The 16951-nt window shown below is 42.6% G+C and overlaps 1 protein-coding gene and 1 long non-coding RNA gene across 6 annotated transcripts in view; one reads left to right on the forward strand and one right to left on the reverse strand.

The window, feature by feature from the left end:
• Positions 1–1877: 1877 nt before the first annotated feature.
• STARD13 (StAR related lipid transfer domain containing 13) overlaps positions 1878–16951 on the forward strand; it is a 300043-nt gene continuing 284969 nt past the window's right edge. For 3 of the 5 annotated variants that reach the window (XM_040703684.2, XM_040703663.2, XM_004938758.5), the window contains exon 1: positions 1878–1960. The gene's annotated coding sequence lies outside the window, so the exon portion shown is untranslated. Of the gene's footprint in view, positions 1992–16951 lie in introns of all 5 variants that reach the window. The other 2 variants (XM_046909814.1, XM_015278497.4) reach the window with 1 other exon arrangement.
• Positions 9846–16951, reverse strand: part of LOC121109202 — a 32344-nt gene continuing 25238 nt past the window's right edge. The window contains exons 2-4 of the long non-coding RNA XR_005861326.2: positions 13981–14016; positions 12823–13051; positions 9846–9984 (exon numbers count right to left, since the gene is read on the reverse strand). This is a non-coding gene — a long non-coding RNA (uncharacterized LOC121109202). The remainder of the gene's footprint in view (positions 9985–12822; positions 13052–13980; positions 14017–16951) is intronic.

Genomic DNA, 16951 nt, shown 5'->3' on the forward strand with positions numbered 1-16951 from the left:
TTGGGAGTTTAACCCTGAATAGGATCAAAAATAAAAAAGGAACATTTATGTCTTGTGAAAAAGAATGAGAACAGGCGGAGGAGGCTGACCTAACTGCAAGGCGCTGCCTGGGCTGAGCAGGAAAATGTCCAGCCAGCTCTGCTCTGATCCCTCAGCACAAAACGTCCCCAGCTAGGAACATGGAACAAGTCTGTTCCTTGTTGTAGATCTGAAAAGGGCCTTACACATCCCAAAGGCATCAGTTGTGCTCTTCCCCACCCCAGCAGCGGCTGATAAAGGGGGTCATTCTGCTGAGGTCCTTGGCTCCCTCTGACTATGGGCTGTTCCCTGCTCCAAGCCCTCTGGCTGCAATCTCTTAAAGTGGGAAATGCCATCCAAGCCCAGCAAGGACACACTGTTTACAGATGGAAGTTCATCACATATTGGGGTATTTCTGCAGGAATTTTTCCTCTGAGAATCTGGTGGGTTCTGAGGGTGGAAAAAGGCACTTTGTTTAGGTTTTTAATCAACCTCATATCTGTCATGGGAAAGGCATTGTAGAATGATTCTGTGGTGAGTTACAAATCTGCTAATGTGAGTTAGACTAGATGCCCTTTAAAGGTCCCCTCCAACTCAAACAATTCTAAGATTCTGTGAGTTTAGAAATGAAATTAATTTCATTAAAATGGTTGTTCACAGAATAGAGCTAACGTTTTTCATTATATCCAGGTCTCTCTGTAACTGGTCTGTGTAAACAAGGCTATTTTATCAGGTAAAACTACTCCACTGGATGAATACAAACAACACTGGGAGCTGCAAGGTGGCAAGGCCCTGAGGTCTCATACGTAACTGGAAGAAGCACAACTTTGCCCTGTTGTGTTGACTGTTTTCCCTTCTCAACGCGTTGTGGCTTGTAAATAAGCTTGTAGTAGTGAAACCAAAGCTACAGATGTTAGTTCATCCTGCTCATGTGTGTATTGTTTGATCTGTGAGTTAGCGCACTGTGTTATTGCTGTGCTTTCAGGCTGTAATAATGTACACACATTCTTCTAACCTCTTGTTATAAGTGAGGGCTTAGCACACAGCTGGCCAAAAAGTCATGGGTGTGTGTCTCCAAATAGAGGTTTTTAAGTAGCGTGGATTTAAAAGTCATCAGCTTAAACAGATGCAAGAAAAAATGACCTCTCATTAACAGGCATAGAGCAAAGCTGTGCATAGCAAAGCAGGGAAGCTGCACGTGGAGACAGTGAGGAGCAGGGACCATACAGGCTGCCAGCTTGAGGCAGGAGAGGGTGCAAGCCTTCAGGGAAAAGGGAGGGCTAACTCCAAAAGACTGACCCTGGAGTGCAGGGGCACTGCTGTCCATGGCACATTAAGAGGAAAGGCTGTGCTGTGCCCAGGACTTTTCCACCTGCATGGTTTTTTTAGAGATGATATCTGGATTAAAAAGTTGTAATGGGATGAGGACAGAAACTAAAAGGAAAGACTGAAGAAGCATGGGGGGAAAAAAGTGGGGAGAAATGGGAAGCACTTTTAATAAAACATTAAGAAATAAGACCAAAAGGAAGGGAGCAAGGCTGACTTTAAGGAGCAGCAGCACCAATATGGTCAGCAAACAGCTCTGCCTTTCTTCTCTTAGGGAAGGGCTCCCCCTCCCCTCCAGCCCACTGTTTCGCCTTCTGCCATGGGCCCGGGGGGCTGTGGAGCCGGCCAGCCCCCGGAGCAGTGTGTTTCACTGACACCAGTGTTTGTGCGGCAGCACGGTCATGCAGAGCATATGCTGCCTGTGACAGGCGTGCAGGGCTGTGCCTTTCCACACGTGCTCCCAAGGTCTCCCGATTGGTGTGCTCAGCAGAAGGGGCCGGTCCTTGAAGTCAGCTCCTGTGCCTATGACAGATGATATTTTCATGCAAGAAAACAAAACCAGACTATCTGATGGACTGCATTATTTTTCCAGGCGGCTTGGAACTGCAACTGCAAAGTAAGAAGTTTTATGCTTAGCCTTCAAAACTGTGAGTGGAATTTAAACATCAGTTTTAACCAAAATTTTTTTTAAACTCGAAACTTTGCATGAAGTGTATATATCTGCACAGTAACTTTTCATTATGGAGTGAGCTGTTGTGAATTCTCCTGAGATGAACTAATGATTGCTCTGAAACTTCACAGAGTGCTCACTGCATTTGCGGCTGCACTCATAAATGTGTCCTGAGAAGGAAGATGCTCTTTTCAGTGCATGCAGTTAGTCCAGCTGGAAATGGTTTCACATTATCCACGCCACTGGAAAATGTGTTTGAGCAGGACTGGTTGTGCTGATGGAGAATCTCCTGGGAGTCATCAGCAAATGTCAGGCTGGTCTGTGTCTTTGTCATGAGTGTCATTTGGTGGTTGCTTGTGGATGGAGAGGGATTAGGTGAAAACCTGCTGTTACCATTGTGTGGCACTGTGCTTGTGAGATGGGAAGGCTGCTGGTACCAGGTGTTAGCAAGCTGGCCAATTAATGATGATTGCGGGAAATTAGTTTAAGACAATATTGTCCACTGGGATGCAGACTTATAGAAATAATTTTAACAAAGGGATAGGTAGCAGTTGTGCACAGGAGGCTCATTCTTGTAGGTAAAACATTAATAACCTGTTCTTTTTCACATGAGCTAAACAGGAATAGTATAATAGTTTGCCATGGGAAAGCTCTAAGGGCTAATACCCAGTTCAAGAGTCCAGACCTGAGTTGGCAGTTTGTGATCCCAGATTTGTGATATTTTCAGTTTCCTGTGGGAACTGCCCAATAATCCCTGTGACCCTGTGTTGTTTATACGCAGCCTTAAGTGCAAAGACCTTTTCTGGATTCATGTGAATGTTAGTAAAAGCTGGGATACGTGCTTTTAAATAAAGTTGTTTTGAAGCCAGACAAGATTGCCCCACAGCTATGCCTAGCTACTCCAACACTTTATATATAGTATGATTTTTGCTTAGAAAACAAGCAACTTAACATTTCTGAGCCTTGGCAAGCATATTGCATCAGTTTATACTCATATTCTAGTGGACCCAGGTGAAATCCAAAGAAAAATTAGTGCTGTGTTACTGCTAAGTAGGTGTGGCAGAAATCCCATCCCCTGTGCTTCCACTGCCATTAGTCTGCATCTGGACACCTCCAGATCACGCAGCAACATAAACAGCATCCAAATGAGGTGTGGGCATACAACTGCATTTCTGCAGAGTTAGTCAGAGCACATAACGTGGGACGTGTACCAACTTTATACAGCTGGCAAAGAGGCAACTCAAGCCATTGCCAAGTACAAAATAAATGTCAGTATTTCCTTAACAAATGAACTGCTAGAGTAATTCTATACCATTTTGGTACTCTTACTTCATTTGTTGAAGAGTTTTTGTTACAACACTGGCATCTCTAAAGGCAGATTTATGGTACTGAGCCATGGCTGGAATGAATCTGAACTTATTTGAAATATAAGTGATAAATTTCCTTTGTCTTCATCCCTTTCCTCTACCTTTTGTTGGTCACTACAGCTGGAACTCACTAGATTTTTCCAGTAGAGCAAAAGACAATGTTTTTCCCGAAGAATTTGGTTCTAACACAAAAAATACACCCATGGGGAAAATCATGAAACTCAAGTACTCCATCAGAGCGGCCTTCTTAGTTGAAAGGAGGAAATCCTGAAGGGATGAAGCATTAATCCAAACCACTAATAAATTCATAATGAGTTAGTGTTCTGTAACAAACTTGTAACAGTATTTTTATTTCAATAATTTTAAAATCCAACCTGCATCAATTTTCTTTCATAGAATCATAGAATAGAATCATAGAATTGCTAAGGTTGGAAAAGACCCACAGGATCATCCAGTCCAACCATTCGCTCTTCACCAATGGTTCCCGCTAAACCATGTCCCTCAACACAACATCCAAACGCTCTTTGAACACCAACAGGCTCTTCCAATTTTCTCAAAATAACAAGTTGGGGGTGAAAGTGAATAAATCTATGCAACATGTAGATATTCCTTCCAGCGGCCCACCATGAAAATGCTGGTAAAGTTCTTTACTCTAAACCTTATGATGTAAAATGTTTCCCTTTCACATGACACAGCCTGGTTCTTCTTGCTCCCTTAATTTGACAGTCTGTTAGATACTTCTACCTTGATAGAACAGGCCAGATTCATAGCTATGCAAGCGTGAATAAAGAATAACTCACTGAAGTCAATGACATGACCCTGGATTCAATCCAATGTGGCTGGAGTTGGAATGTGGCTCCATGCATGCAGCTGTGCCAGGCAAAGCAAGGAGGTAGAGATGCATAGAGATACCACAGTTGTGCACGTTGGTAGCAGGACTGCCATGGTGCTTCCAGCTGTGCTCTCACCTGGAGCTTCTTCCAAAAGAAAAGATCTAACAGCATGAGCTCAGTTCTGCCCCACCAACTTTACTTGTTATGTATCCTCACAGTTGTGTGAAAGGTGCTAAGCCTCTGACATAAAAGTCAAGCTATAAATTGTATGTGTTATTCTATTTCTTTCCTCCTGCTCAGAAAGATTTTAGGTAGGTTTTTTTTCTCCATGATTCTTAGGTTTATGCTGTGCTTTGCTGGTAATGTTGTTTCAGGAAGGTTTATTTCTGGCTGTGAAATTGCTGTTCTCTGTGATATTCTGGGATGTCCCAAAGCTTCTTCCTGACTTGTAGAGGATCCTCTTTTTCTTCCTCTACCCTGTGATGATAACTGCACTGTTCCCATGGCCACCTACGCAGCAAAATAACTCCCAGCTTTTTGTCGTGGAGAGACTAATGGGAATGTTTTGTACTATAGGTGGGGCTTCCTTATGACTGCTTTGATTTCCCTGTTCTGTGTGCTTAGGCAAAGTTGCTGCCCTAAAGAGAGGCAGAGTTTTATGCAGTTGTCTTGAGGCAGTCCCATCTCAACAAATTCTTCCCAAAGGAATAATTTGGCCTTGTTTGAGATGGGAGAGTCACCTCATACTTCTATTCCTGGCCGATGTGGCTGCCTTATACCTTTATTGCTGCAGTTAAAGAACTGAATTCTGTGATATGTACCCATGACAGTTCATCTCTGCTAGTTGGAATTGCCAAAGCATGGAATGATCTTCAGGGAAAGACTTGATGTAGGATCTGGTGTGAGGATGGTTTCCTGGTTACTGTGAATGAGAGACAAACATGGGATGCTCATATTTTAAGGAGCTCATTACAAATGCTATCTGCTATGTGAACTTCTAGGGCCACTTCAGTGTCTAAGTATTCAGCATCACCAAGAAAAATACAGCAAAGCCAAAAGGCAGGGGCTGCCTGTTCTTTGCTGCATAACAAGTTCCTGGAATGAAGTGCATTCGTATCTTCCACTGAAGTGGGAATTATATGAAGCTAAGGCACAGATGAACTGTACTTAAAGCAGTTTCTTTTGAAGTGCTTTTTATCATTACTCAGATATTTTTGTGCTATGTGGGTGTGTTCTCAACAGCAGCACTCTATTAGTCCAAAATAACTTACTAAGGTCTGTCTATGGGTATACAGTTTACCTGTAACACAAAATATTCATCTAATGTATGCTCCTTATCAGATCAGTTTTAGAAAATCTCATCTTTTATAGTGATTTATCATAGTGTTGCATCTGATGCTGATGAGAAGAAGGCATCACAGGCTATTATTTTGGAATAAACAATTTCAGTAGGAAACAAAAAAAATCTTGCTGATATCTTTAGTTTTAAAATGAATTCCACAAAGGCATTTGTGAGATGGGGATACTTATGCAGTTGAGTCAGTAGGGTTATGGAAGGGATCAAACAGAAGGGAAGTCGTCGCTTAGCATGTACCCGAGTCCTTGAATTTAAAGAGCTCTGTGGGTATAAGAGATAACACCTTGGCTGCAACACTGGTAAATATCACTGTTTTTCCAGGCCTGAGGAGTATCATGCTATAATCTCAAAATCTTTGTGAATTTTGGTCCTCTGAGTCACCTGAGAGAAGCAGTCCAGAGGCTGTGTGTGAAAGGATGGGAGCTACAAGGCAAGGGAAAGCACAGAACAAACAGTTTTGCTAATGCTGCATAAGTGCTTCTTAAAGCTGAAAATGAAAAGTACACAATCTGGCAGGGAAAAAGATGAGCGTGTGAGTAAAAGTCATGTACCTCTGATGTTGTTTTCTACCTTCTGTGCTATGTGCTTTGTGCCTTAGGGAGAATGAATAATACTGTTTTGAAGACAAATTAAGTTACCTTAATTAATGCATAATGCATTGTTTTGAAGACAAATTAAATTACCTTCATTAAATTGCTGATTGTGGGCTCTCAGGAAAAAAAAATAAGATGTATTCATGTGCCAAAGGTCACACCGTTGTAAGGGGGATCTGTGGGGTAGGTGCACCACTGAGCAACCCACAGCATGAGGCATCTGCTCTATCCATAGTGAGAAACCAGAAAAATTAGATGGATCCCAAATACAATTGACCCTAAAACCTTTACAACCGCATCTTTCAATACCATTTCAAACCTAACTCTTTGAGTGCCACTTCATTATGTGCTGAAATGACAGCACCTTGAATGGCATTTCTTGCCGTCACCAAAACCCGCCTCTTTCAGCACTTTGTGTATCATATACATACAGCAAGTGATATAGCTTAAGGTATGTCTGTTTCACTGTGAGCAAAGGACTAAGAACCTTTTCCCTGGAATATTGTTGCTGTAACACAGACAGAAGAATTAAGACTATTGTAAACAAGTGGCATTTAGAGATTTCAGCTTTAAGCAAACAAGCGTGACTGACTCTAATATATTGCAGTCTGGCCTAAGGAAAACAGTCTGAAAACCTTTTGCAGATTGTCTGTCATAATTTCAAGATGAAACTTTAAATTCCAATCTCTATCTTTACATCTTAATTCATATCTTTATGCCTTCGTATCATTATGTCTTTACACCTCCCTTAATGTCTTCATACCTATCGTTCCGAACTAGCAGAATTGAGATCCACTTGATTAAAATGCTGATTCCTAGAAAGAAATGGGGATTTACCTTTTGTGCAAGGTAGTAATTCTCGTCTATATGTTAGCCAAGAAAATGCATTTCAAAAGGAAATCCAGGCAACTAAAAGAGTAATTAAAGGAAACATCAACATTCATGTTTTTTAAGCACACCATGAAAGATGGGTAGAGCAAGGAGTCCACTTCTGGTTTGAGCAAATTCACTAAACCTAATGGGAACAGAGAACTTATAACAAAGGTACACTCAAACATTTTGCAGGCTCTTCAGAGAACTCCCCCATGTGTGATTCCTGCTTTTTAAACATTCTGTGCTGATGCACAGCAACAGCAAATGCCCATGGCTCTGGCTTTGGAGGAAAGCCTCTGTCCCTCATTGTTTCAAGAGAGTGCTAGTGGGAAGGAGGACTGTGACTATATCTGCTGGAATCTGGCTGAGTTTTAGATGAGAACTGTGATGCCAACATATGATCACTCAGAGGGTGGTGATGCACTGGAACAGGTTGCCCAAGGAGGTTGTGGATGTCCCATCCCTGGAAGCATTCAAGGCCAGGCTGGATGTGGCTCTGGGCAGCCTGGTCTGGTGGTTGGCAATCCTGCACATAGTAGGGGGCTTGGAACTCGGTGATCACTGTGGTCCTGGGTCATTTCAAACCCAGGCCGTTCTATGATCAGAATATCAGCTTCAGGTCTCTTCCAAGTCTAATGATTCCGTGATTAAAGATCAGCATAGTCTGACATGCCTGAACACAAGCATCAGTGTTCACGATGCCTGTGCTGTTGGTATTTCATCATTTTAATTGCTAGAGGTTAAGCTCTATTGTGCCAGTTGCATGCAGGCAGTGGCAGTACACCCACACAGTCTGTTTGTGCTCTGCTGGACTTGCTCTACTCCCCAAAAATACCTGTGACCACAGTGTATAGGTGCTTTAGGCAAGCCTGCCTTGCTGCAGGGCAGAGGTAGGTCTTAACCCTGCCCACTTTTAGTGCTCAGTCTGAGACCTGTGATGCCTCAGGTGGTCAGTATCCAATCCGGCATGCTAAAACTCAGCTGGAAACTTTAAGTAAATATGTAAAAATAGCATTCCTCCACATGTTTTTGGTTCTTGCAGTGTCTGCATCTCAACATTGATTGAAGAAACATCTAGATGCTAAAAGAAGGGAGAAAATGGGATCCCAACTTGTAGAATGTTTTATATAGACTATTTGCATGCACAACTCACATACAGTCAGAAACAGTGATTTCCAATGCTGCCAGCGTGGCTGCCCAGTACTGAAGGAGAATGCAGCTTCCCTTCTTCCAGATCCTCACTACAATTTTCTGCAGCATTGAAGTTGGCAGTCTGTAAGTGATATATTTACTCTTCATTGCTGCTCTTCATTGGGGTTTGCAGCCTTTGGGATGTACGTGCCATTTTTTTTTAATTTTGAAGTTGAGTTGCGTTTACATTTTCCCCAAAATGCTGAATTGCCAAATGTTTCTGAGAAGTATCTCCATGGAACTGAGCTGCTGCTCCATACCCTTTACAAATGTAAATTAACTAATCTTACTGGAGTAATTGGCAGAAAAGTAATTTCCCTTTATCATGACAAACAGTATTGCAGTATAAGAGTAATGACTACAATTTAAGCAGCTATGAATTGTGCATTAGGGAGCTCTAGGCCTGAGCATTGCTCACAATGAAATTTAAATTGCATTTTTTCTGCATCTAGCTGTTTATAAATAACACTGCGGTTACAAACACAATAGTAATTTTTGTCACCAACTTCTTATTGACATTGACAGGAGAAACGAAAGATGTAACTAGCTGATGGTCTGTGCAGTAAATAGAGGTTAAATTATCTTTTATTGCACTCAGACTTCACCAGAAATGGAAACAAATCAGAACCCTAGAACCAACCACAAGATGAAGTGTAAGCAGCTGGAAAAACTAAGCAAATACTTAGCAGCCAGGATCTCTTTTCATAGCTGGTGATATATTTAAAAAAGAAAAAAAGAAAAAAGAAAAGGATTAAATGTTCCATGAACTCTATGATATCAATTTAGATTTTTATACAAATTTCTGGCTTGGGTCTAACTCTGAGCCTACCTGGCAACCACAGGCAATCTAAAAGCAAAGAATAAGTGGTTTAATATGTATTGCAGCAGCCTCCAAATCCTGCTAGATCATGTGTGCTGAAGGAGTGTGCTTGTACAGGTGTGCTGTAAGCTCTGCAGCTTTCATTCGTGCTTGATGTGCTCCATCCTTATGTTCACTGTACAACATCACTGTCTTACAGTTCAGCAGTCCCACTTAAAATCATTTACAGAGAGCCCGTGAGACCTCCTGAGAATGAGGGATAGTCTTGCTCTTGCTTAGGCATGACTATTTTTACATCCAAATGATGTGATACAGAGCACCAGCTGCCATGGTGTGAACCATGGTTTGATCTTCCTGGGAGGCTGGAGCTCCAGGTCTGGCAACTGTTCCTTATATAGGCTTTACTAGGAGATTTTATCTGTGGACATGAAATTAGTGATGGCATTTCTTAGCAATGTCGGAGCAGGTTAATCTGCTCATACAACTTTAGTGACAGCCATACCCACCTTGCATTACAGTTAGGTAAGTCTGAGGCAAAGCCCAAGTTTAAACCCTGCACATACCTATGCTGCAACTGAAGAGTGTGTGCTGGTGTCATCTCAGGGTGACCCCTATGAGTTATTGGGAGGCAGAAAGGGATAAGGAAGGAGCCAGGTCTGGCTGCAGCACCTTTCACAGCTTTGCTGGGCTGCTTCTGCCAGCTGGACTCTGACATCAATGTACAAGGAGAGCAGGGAGGATTTATAGGCAGGGTGCCCAAGGCTTGTCCTGTACCCTGCACAAGATGACACCAGAGCCACAGGTGACAGCCAGATTTACTATAGAAACATTCCAGTCTTCAGGCATTGTCCTTCAGCCCAGGTACAGCATCCGTATGCCCAGCAACCTTCTGCTTCTCAGAGATGCTTTGCCTGAGAAATGCAACACCATCCAAATCTAGGAGAGAAATAAAATAGCATATTTTATTTGTGTATATTTAAAATATCTTTTATTACTCTACAGCTGAGCCATTGCCCTCTAATTTGCAATAGCCTTAAGTCCCCAAGGGAGAATGTAAAAGAGAAAAAAGTTTATTGAGGCAGGAGATGGGGTAGGTAGAACAGACATTAGAGGGGGCTTCAAGTAATGCAGAGAGAATCAGACATGGGCACTGCTATGCAATGTTTGTTGACTCAACTAAATGGGAATGAACATCTATTACATTTCTATAAATGAGGCAAAAGTAATCGTAAGTAGAGGCAAACTAGCTTCAGTATACATGTCAGCTCTGCTGCAGGCTCCTCTGTGATAAGGGGATAATTTACTCTTGTAAAGAACTTTTTTGCTGCTGCCTGTGAATTAGCTAACATAACTGTGTACACACGTTATTAAAAGAAAACACAACCATTTTTCTCATCACAGAATTGTAGTGGTTGGAAGGGACCTCAGGAGATCATCTAGTCCAACTCCCTGCTAAAGGAGGTTCCGTGCAGTAGGTTGTGCAGGAAAGCATACAGATGGGTTTTGAATATTTCAGAGAAAGACACTCCACCATCTCCCAAGGAAGCTTGTTCCAGTGCTCTGTAACCCTCAAAGTAAATATTTTTTTTCCTCATGTTCAGATGGAATTCCCTGTGTTCCAGTTTGTGCCCATCACCCCCTGCTCTGTCACTGGGCAACACTGAAATGAGCCTGGCCCCATCCACTTAACTCCCACCCATTAGATATTTATAAACATTGATAAGATCCTCCCTCAGTCTTCTCCAGGCTGTGATTCCCAGGTCTCAGCCTTTCCTCATACAGGAGATGCTCCAGACCCTTCATCATTTTTGTGACCCTTCACTGTACTCCTTCTAGGAGATCCCTGTCTTTTTTGAACTGAGGTGCCCACAACTGGACACATGGTATTCTAAATGCAGCTTCACCAGGGGGAGGATCACCTTCTCCGGCCTGCCGACCACATTCATTTTAGTGCACCACAGGATCCCATTGGTCTTCTCCACAGGCACACACTGTTAGCTCATGGCCAACCTGTTGTTCACTAGGACTCCCAGGTCCCACTCTGCAGCTCTCCACCAGATCAGCCCCTAACCTGTACTGATGTATGCAGTTATTCCTCCCCAGGCATGGGACTCTGCACATGCTCCTGTTGACCCTCACCAGGTTCCCCTCCACCCAGCTCTCCAGCCTGTTCAGGTATCACTGAATGGCAGCACAGCCTTCTGGTGTGTCAGCCGCTCTTCCCAGCTTCATATCATCAGTGCACTTGATGAGTGTGCATGCTGTCCCTTCATTCAGGTCACTGGTTAAGATGTTGAACAAGACCGGACATCGTACCAACTCTTTGACTTCCCTTGCCAGATCTAATTCCAAGTGGGTCTTAGCCTTCCTTATGGCATATCTGCGTGTGTTACTGACAGTGTTCCTATATTCTTCCAAAGTAGCCAGACCCCTTTTCCACAGACTTTTGTTTCCATAGACTTTCTTCTTCCATTTGATTTTTTCCTTGCTTATCCATTCAGGTTTCCTGCCACCTTTCCCTAATTTCTTAGTCTTAGGGCTGTACTGATCTTGAGCTTGGAAGAGGTGGCTCTTGATCGTCAACCGACTTTCTTGGACTCCCTTACCTTCCATTACTCTTTTCTAAAAGGTACGTAGCCATCCATGACAGCTTTCCAGTCATGGAGCTGTTTCACTATGTCTCCGTGATCATGATAGATAATGGCCCTGCAACCACACACAGATCTCTAATCTTTCCTGATTATTCCCCATCCCTTGTGGATATTGACCCTCACAGGGAAAGGATCTAAAAGATCAGCAGAAAATACAGACTGAAATAGCAATAAAGAGGCAAATGAATAATTTTATTAATTCAGGACTCTTCTGCAGTATTTTCTGAAGTGTCCCTAAGACTTCTGTGCCTTTGCCCCTTTATTACTGTTCGGCAACTTTAGAGAAATATAGATACCACAGCTGGCTTATGCCCATGAAGGAGCAAGATACAGTCTCAACAGGCCAGAGATGCAGATCCCCACGCTGCCAAAAAAAGCTTCATGATTAATGGAAGAAATAGTTTCATGCAGCAGCTGGTGAGAATTTACCTTGAAAAAACTGAATATTCATTCTGAAAACAAACACCTTGAAACTGCTTGTAATTGAAAACTGCTACAGTAGAGCAAATTGGAAACCTTTGAAAAGAAGCAAAAATGTTTTCTCTTTAACTGAGGCTGGCACAGGCTTCAGTCTGAGAATAAATATTTTGAGTCAAAAAAATTTTGATAGAAATCTATAATTACCTTCGCAATATTGCTGGTATCCATCCACTTAGTAAGGACTTTGACTTTATTAGCTATTTAATCATCTAAAATAGTCTACTACCAAATGCTCCGGGAGAACAGTGTCTGTGTCAGATTCTGCAGCTGCTTGGCTGTGTGTCTAATAACCTGTTAGATTTCAGACTCTGCAGAAATTAGTCACTGAAACCTTTCTTCTTTCAATCAATCCCCAGATAGCAAATATGGCCAAATTAAATCTTTCTGTTGAGTTGTCTTCACAGTTTTCATCCTCATCTGCCATTTGGATTACTCCAAAATCTATATCAGCAATCTGTGTTCCTCCAAAACGTTTTAGAAGTTGTGCTTTTAAGTTTGTGTACTGGTGTGTGCAGTGACTCATGGGAACTCTCCCCTGACCCAGCATTGCAGAAGCAGGCACTGGCATGTGATCTGGCCAGTAATCTTATCTGATGATGAACTTCCAAACTGCCAAAAAAAAATGATTCAAATAAGGACATACCTGTCAGTGCTGTGTAAATGGAACTGCTTTATTCCTCGTCCTTCTTCCCATTTCTCCATAAGCTTGCCTGCTGGATGAAACCTCAGGAATGTGACTATGAGCCAGGAAAACATATTCTCCATGGTCTGGACAGCTCCATGTCTTTTCTCTGGCTACTACTACTGACATGCGTGGGAGACACTACAGGGACAGAACTGAAGCAGGAGAATCCTCAGAAGTTTGGTAGGGCCTAGGAAGCATACAAGAATGTTAAAAGACCACCTGTCCAATTATCCCAGTAGGGCTGCACCCATAAGTAAATCCCAGATCTTTCTGCATGTGAGGCATCTCTGGCCAAATTAGCCAAGAAGGCATGTTCTTCTTAACGGTACTTCTCTGGCTGAGAGCTTGAGGACTGTCAGCTCAGAAGCCAAGGAATGGCTTCTAAGAAGCCCAAGCCTCATAGGCCAGTGCAATGAAGAAACAAGAACACTGGGATTCAGAACAGGGAGAGTAATCAATGCTCATTCTTATTTAAATAGCGAATTGTGTAGCTGGGAAGTGAAATAACTAAGTATCTAGATTGTTCTTCTGCCACTGCTGCTCTCTCCACAGCATTCCTTTGTTATGAGTTCAGCCTGTATCATCTCTCACCGTTGCTGATCCCAGATTAAGCTGGCCAAGAGGCAGACAGGACAAGGGAAACTGCTGCATTTTGCAGAGTGCAAACCAAGACTGTTTAGTGACTTTCCCAAGCACTCAGACTCCAGAGACAAGAGTTTTGTCTTATGGATGATGGGGAAGGTTCTGCAGCTGGCTGGAGGTGGGAAAACAAAATGGTGTTTTTAAATTTATGTTGTTAATGAGAGATTAGGGTGGGTCTCTACTGCTAAAAAGGCAAAGGGCAAATGGAGGTCAGGGCTATTAGACTGGTTTAGCAGGTATCTCCTAGCCTTCCTGGAGATGATGGTAATGAGAGCAAATAGTCTCTGGCCCTGCCATTAGTGAAAATTGCCAACGTTAGGAGGACTTTTCCCTGCAGTACAGTGAATGCCCTGATGGTCAGATGGCTTAAAAGCCCTACATTGCCTTCACTGAAGGTTGGGGATATGAGATGATAACATGTGGAAGAACTACAAAGTAGAAAGAAAGCAGAAGCAAAAGTCCACATTTACCTACCCAGTGTTAGATGATCATGAGCTGCAGGGCAGGGATCTGTGGGGAAGATGAGAAAGGCAACTAGCTGACCTTTAGAAACCAAGGTGCAAAGAGCTTTGCTTTGTATTGGTTTAAGTGAAGTTGTTCCAAGGCTGCTGAATACTGCAGTGCGGATGGAATGCCTAGAGTGTTGGTGGCTTAACATTACCAGGATCTGGCCTTCATAAAGCAAGGCGTAAGCATCATCAGTTTATGATGCTTATGCTTCTGCTGTTGCCTCATGGGCTGCTACATTGTCACAGAAACAGTAAAATGACAAAAATGTCTAAGCAATGTGTAGTGACATTACATCTAACTGTAATCATATTGGTACTCCACCTACATAATATTGTTGAGCAGTCCAAATTATTTGAGTTGCTTTCTTTAGGAAGACAAATCTGCCTATTGCCTTCAAGGAAGTTTCTGGTCTTCCCAAGTCCAGTTACTGCACATTCTCAGAACTTACCATTTCTCTTCTGCCTACCACCTGCTCAGATATTTTTTGTCCTTTTCATCCTCCAGGTCTATTTCTGTACCGACCTTTCTCTCCCTGTGCCTAATGCATGTGTTATCATATCAAGTATGACATGTTCTCTGTATTTAATTTATTCTTTCAAGCACAGGTAGCTCTCCATGGAAAACTGTCGTCTGCATTGTTGATTGTTTCATTTATCCCAAAGCATATCCTCATCCAGGTTCAGAAATGTCTGTTTCACATCTCCTTTATTTGATGTTACTTCTCAGTCCTTCTTGTTTTTTTGCTTCCTGCTCCCTTGTTTCAATTCTCTGTGTTCATCCGATGTATGCTGTCAGCTCTGCCAGTTAAAGACAGTTGCCCCCAGTTCTCATTGTAGTTATGGAGATTTACTCTACTAAGTGAGAGAAACAGGAGGTATTCAGGTGTTACTGATACACCAGGGTCTGAATCTGGGACTGATTTCTCTCTTTCAATAACATATATGATTCTGGCAATATAACTGAATAATAGCCTGTTTTCATTTAGAGTACTCAATAGCAAATTTAAAATCTTTAGAAGAAAGATGAATCCTGAAAACTACGCTTCTTTTTGTACTTTTCTGTCTAACGAATGAAGTCATCTGACAAACAGAAGCTAAAGAAGCTCCTATCAAGAAAGTCAGAAGTGGAAATAAGATGGTATTCCCTGTCGTGTAAGCCATCAAACCTAGGTGACAGACAGGCTAGCCTTCAGAGACCTGCTGCCGAGAAGACTTTAAAGACTAAGTTTCTTCAAAACATTAAAAAAATATATTTTAACACTTCTAATCTCAGGAAGGAGACCGGTCATTATTTTCTGGAAAACACGAAGCTACAGAGGAATAGTGTAAAACCTTCAATTCACTGAGATCAAAATATTTTTCCGTTAAATACAGGCGCACCCTAGGTTGAGCCTTCCTGAGTACTTCTATTTCATCTGCTATTCAGCTCTCTGAAACTCAGTTTTCTGAAAGCATCACACTTTGGCTGAAAACACAGCGTGGCTTCTTGCCAGATATAATGATTTAGGTATTCGTATGCTTACTTGACTCGCTTTGAATGGATATAACTACTGGGTTTTGTACCGTCAGCTCCTTACATTCCTGCAACAAACTCTTTCCTGTTATGCACCAGGTCTCCTGAACTCCTTGCCTCTACAGGTTAGGGGACGCTGAAAAAATGTGTAACCCTAGAGTGTGATGACAGCTTTTGCAAAACATGTTGTTGACTGGTGCTGATTTGAGCAACAACTGATCCATTAGGGAATTAAACCTGGCCAGCTCTGCCTTGCATGTATCGGAGCTGACTCACAGGCGGGATAAACTCTCCAGAGCTGCTGAAATCCACTGCATGAGATACCCGCACAGCTTTCTTCCATGAGACAGAGGGGGAAAAGTGAAGACATAAAAATAAGAGTCTATAGGCCTTTGTAAGGCATTTTCTGTATGGGTGCAATCCATAAAGCTTGTAGGACAGTGTAGTACAAAAGCCAAGGATGGGAAGCACCTGCCCACCATTCCTGCACATTTTCTTGTGGGCTGCATTCTGGTGACCACAGTCATCTTCTGCTGTGCTACATAGCTCAATTCCTTTCACAGCCACAGCACTGCTGTCAGAAGGTGACATCAGTGATGGAAACAAGCGGTGAACTGACACAGGTGTAACAGTGACAGATATTAAAATTTTTTCTAAGACAGTCACCATCCCCTGTTTTCTGTGTGGATTCACTTCTGGCTCTTCATGGTCTCCCTGACCTTGCCATGTGTCTATGTGACGGTGACACTCCAGCTATGAGTTATGACTGAAGTTATGGATCTGTGCTGTCCTGTTTTATGATGATCGTTTATCATTTGTATTATAGTCATGCTTAGAGGCCTCAAGCAAGATCAGGGCCTCATCGTACTAGTCACTGTATAAACACGTAGTGAGAGACAGTGGAAAGATCACAAACAAAAGGTGGGAGGAGGAACAGAAAGACAGAGATGTGAAATGCATTCTCTACAGTAACCCAATGATAGTATCAGGGCAGGAAACAGCAGCACTTGTGTTCCTTAGCTTCAACCTGACCGTGCTCACACCAGCTTCCACCATCTCCTGCTCATCCACATCCTCCTCACCTGGGACTGCATAGGAATGGTGGGTTCCACCTTCATTACGCCTCTGCCCAGACCTGAAAAACCTCTAAATTCAAGCACAGGGTGCCAGGAGGCACCTTCCTGCCTTCTCTGCATGGGCCCTGCAATGACACGGCTGCCTATGTGGGTCACTGATTCTACCACGCTTTGAAAATTGTACTCCTTCCTCCCATCATTTTGCACCATTGACCTGACAGCTATTGCTGCCAGCAGAATTGTTGGCTATCACCTCTAAACTGAGAGCTCATGACTTCGTTCCATTTCAGAGCAAAATAAAACAGGTAATTGAAAACAACTGCTGTCATGCATGGAAACAAGTTATC

Source organism: Gallus gallus, chromosome 1 (assembly GCF_016699485.2).
Source record: "Gallus gallus isolate bGalGal1 chromosome 1, bGalGal1.mat.broiler.GRCg7b, whole genome shotgun sequence".
Taxonomy (NCBI): Eukaryota; Metazoa; Chordata; class Aves; order Galliformes; family Phasianidae; genus Gallus; species Gallus gallus.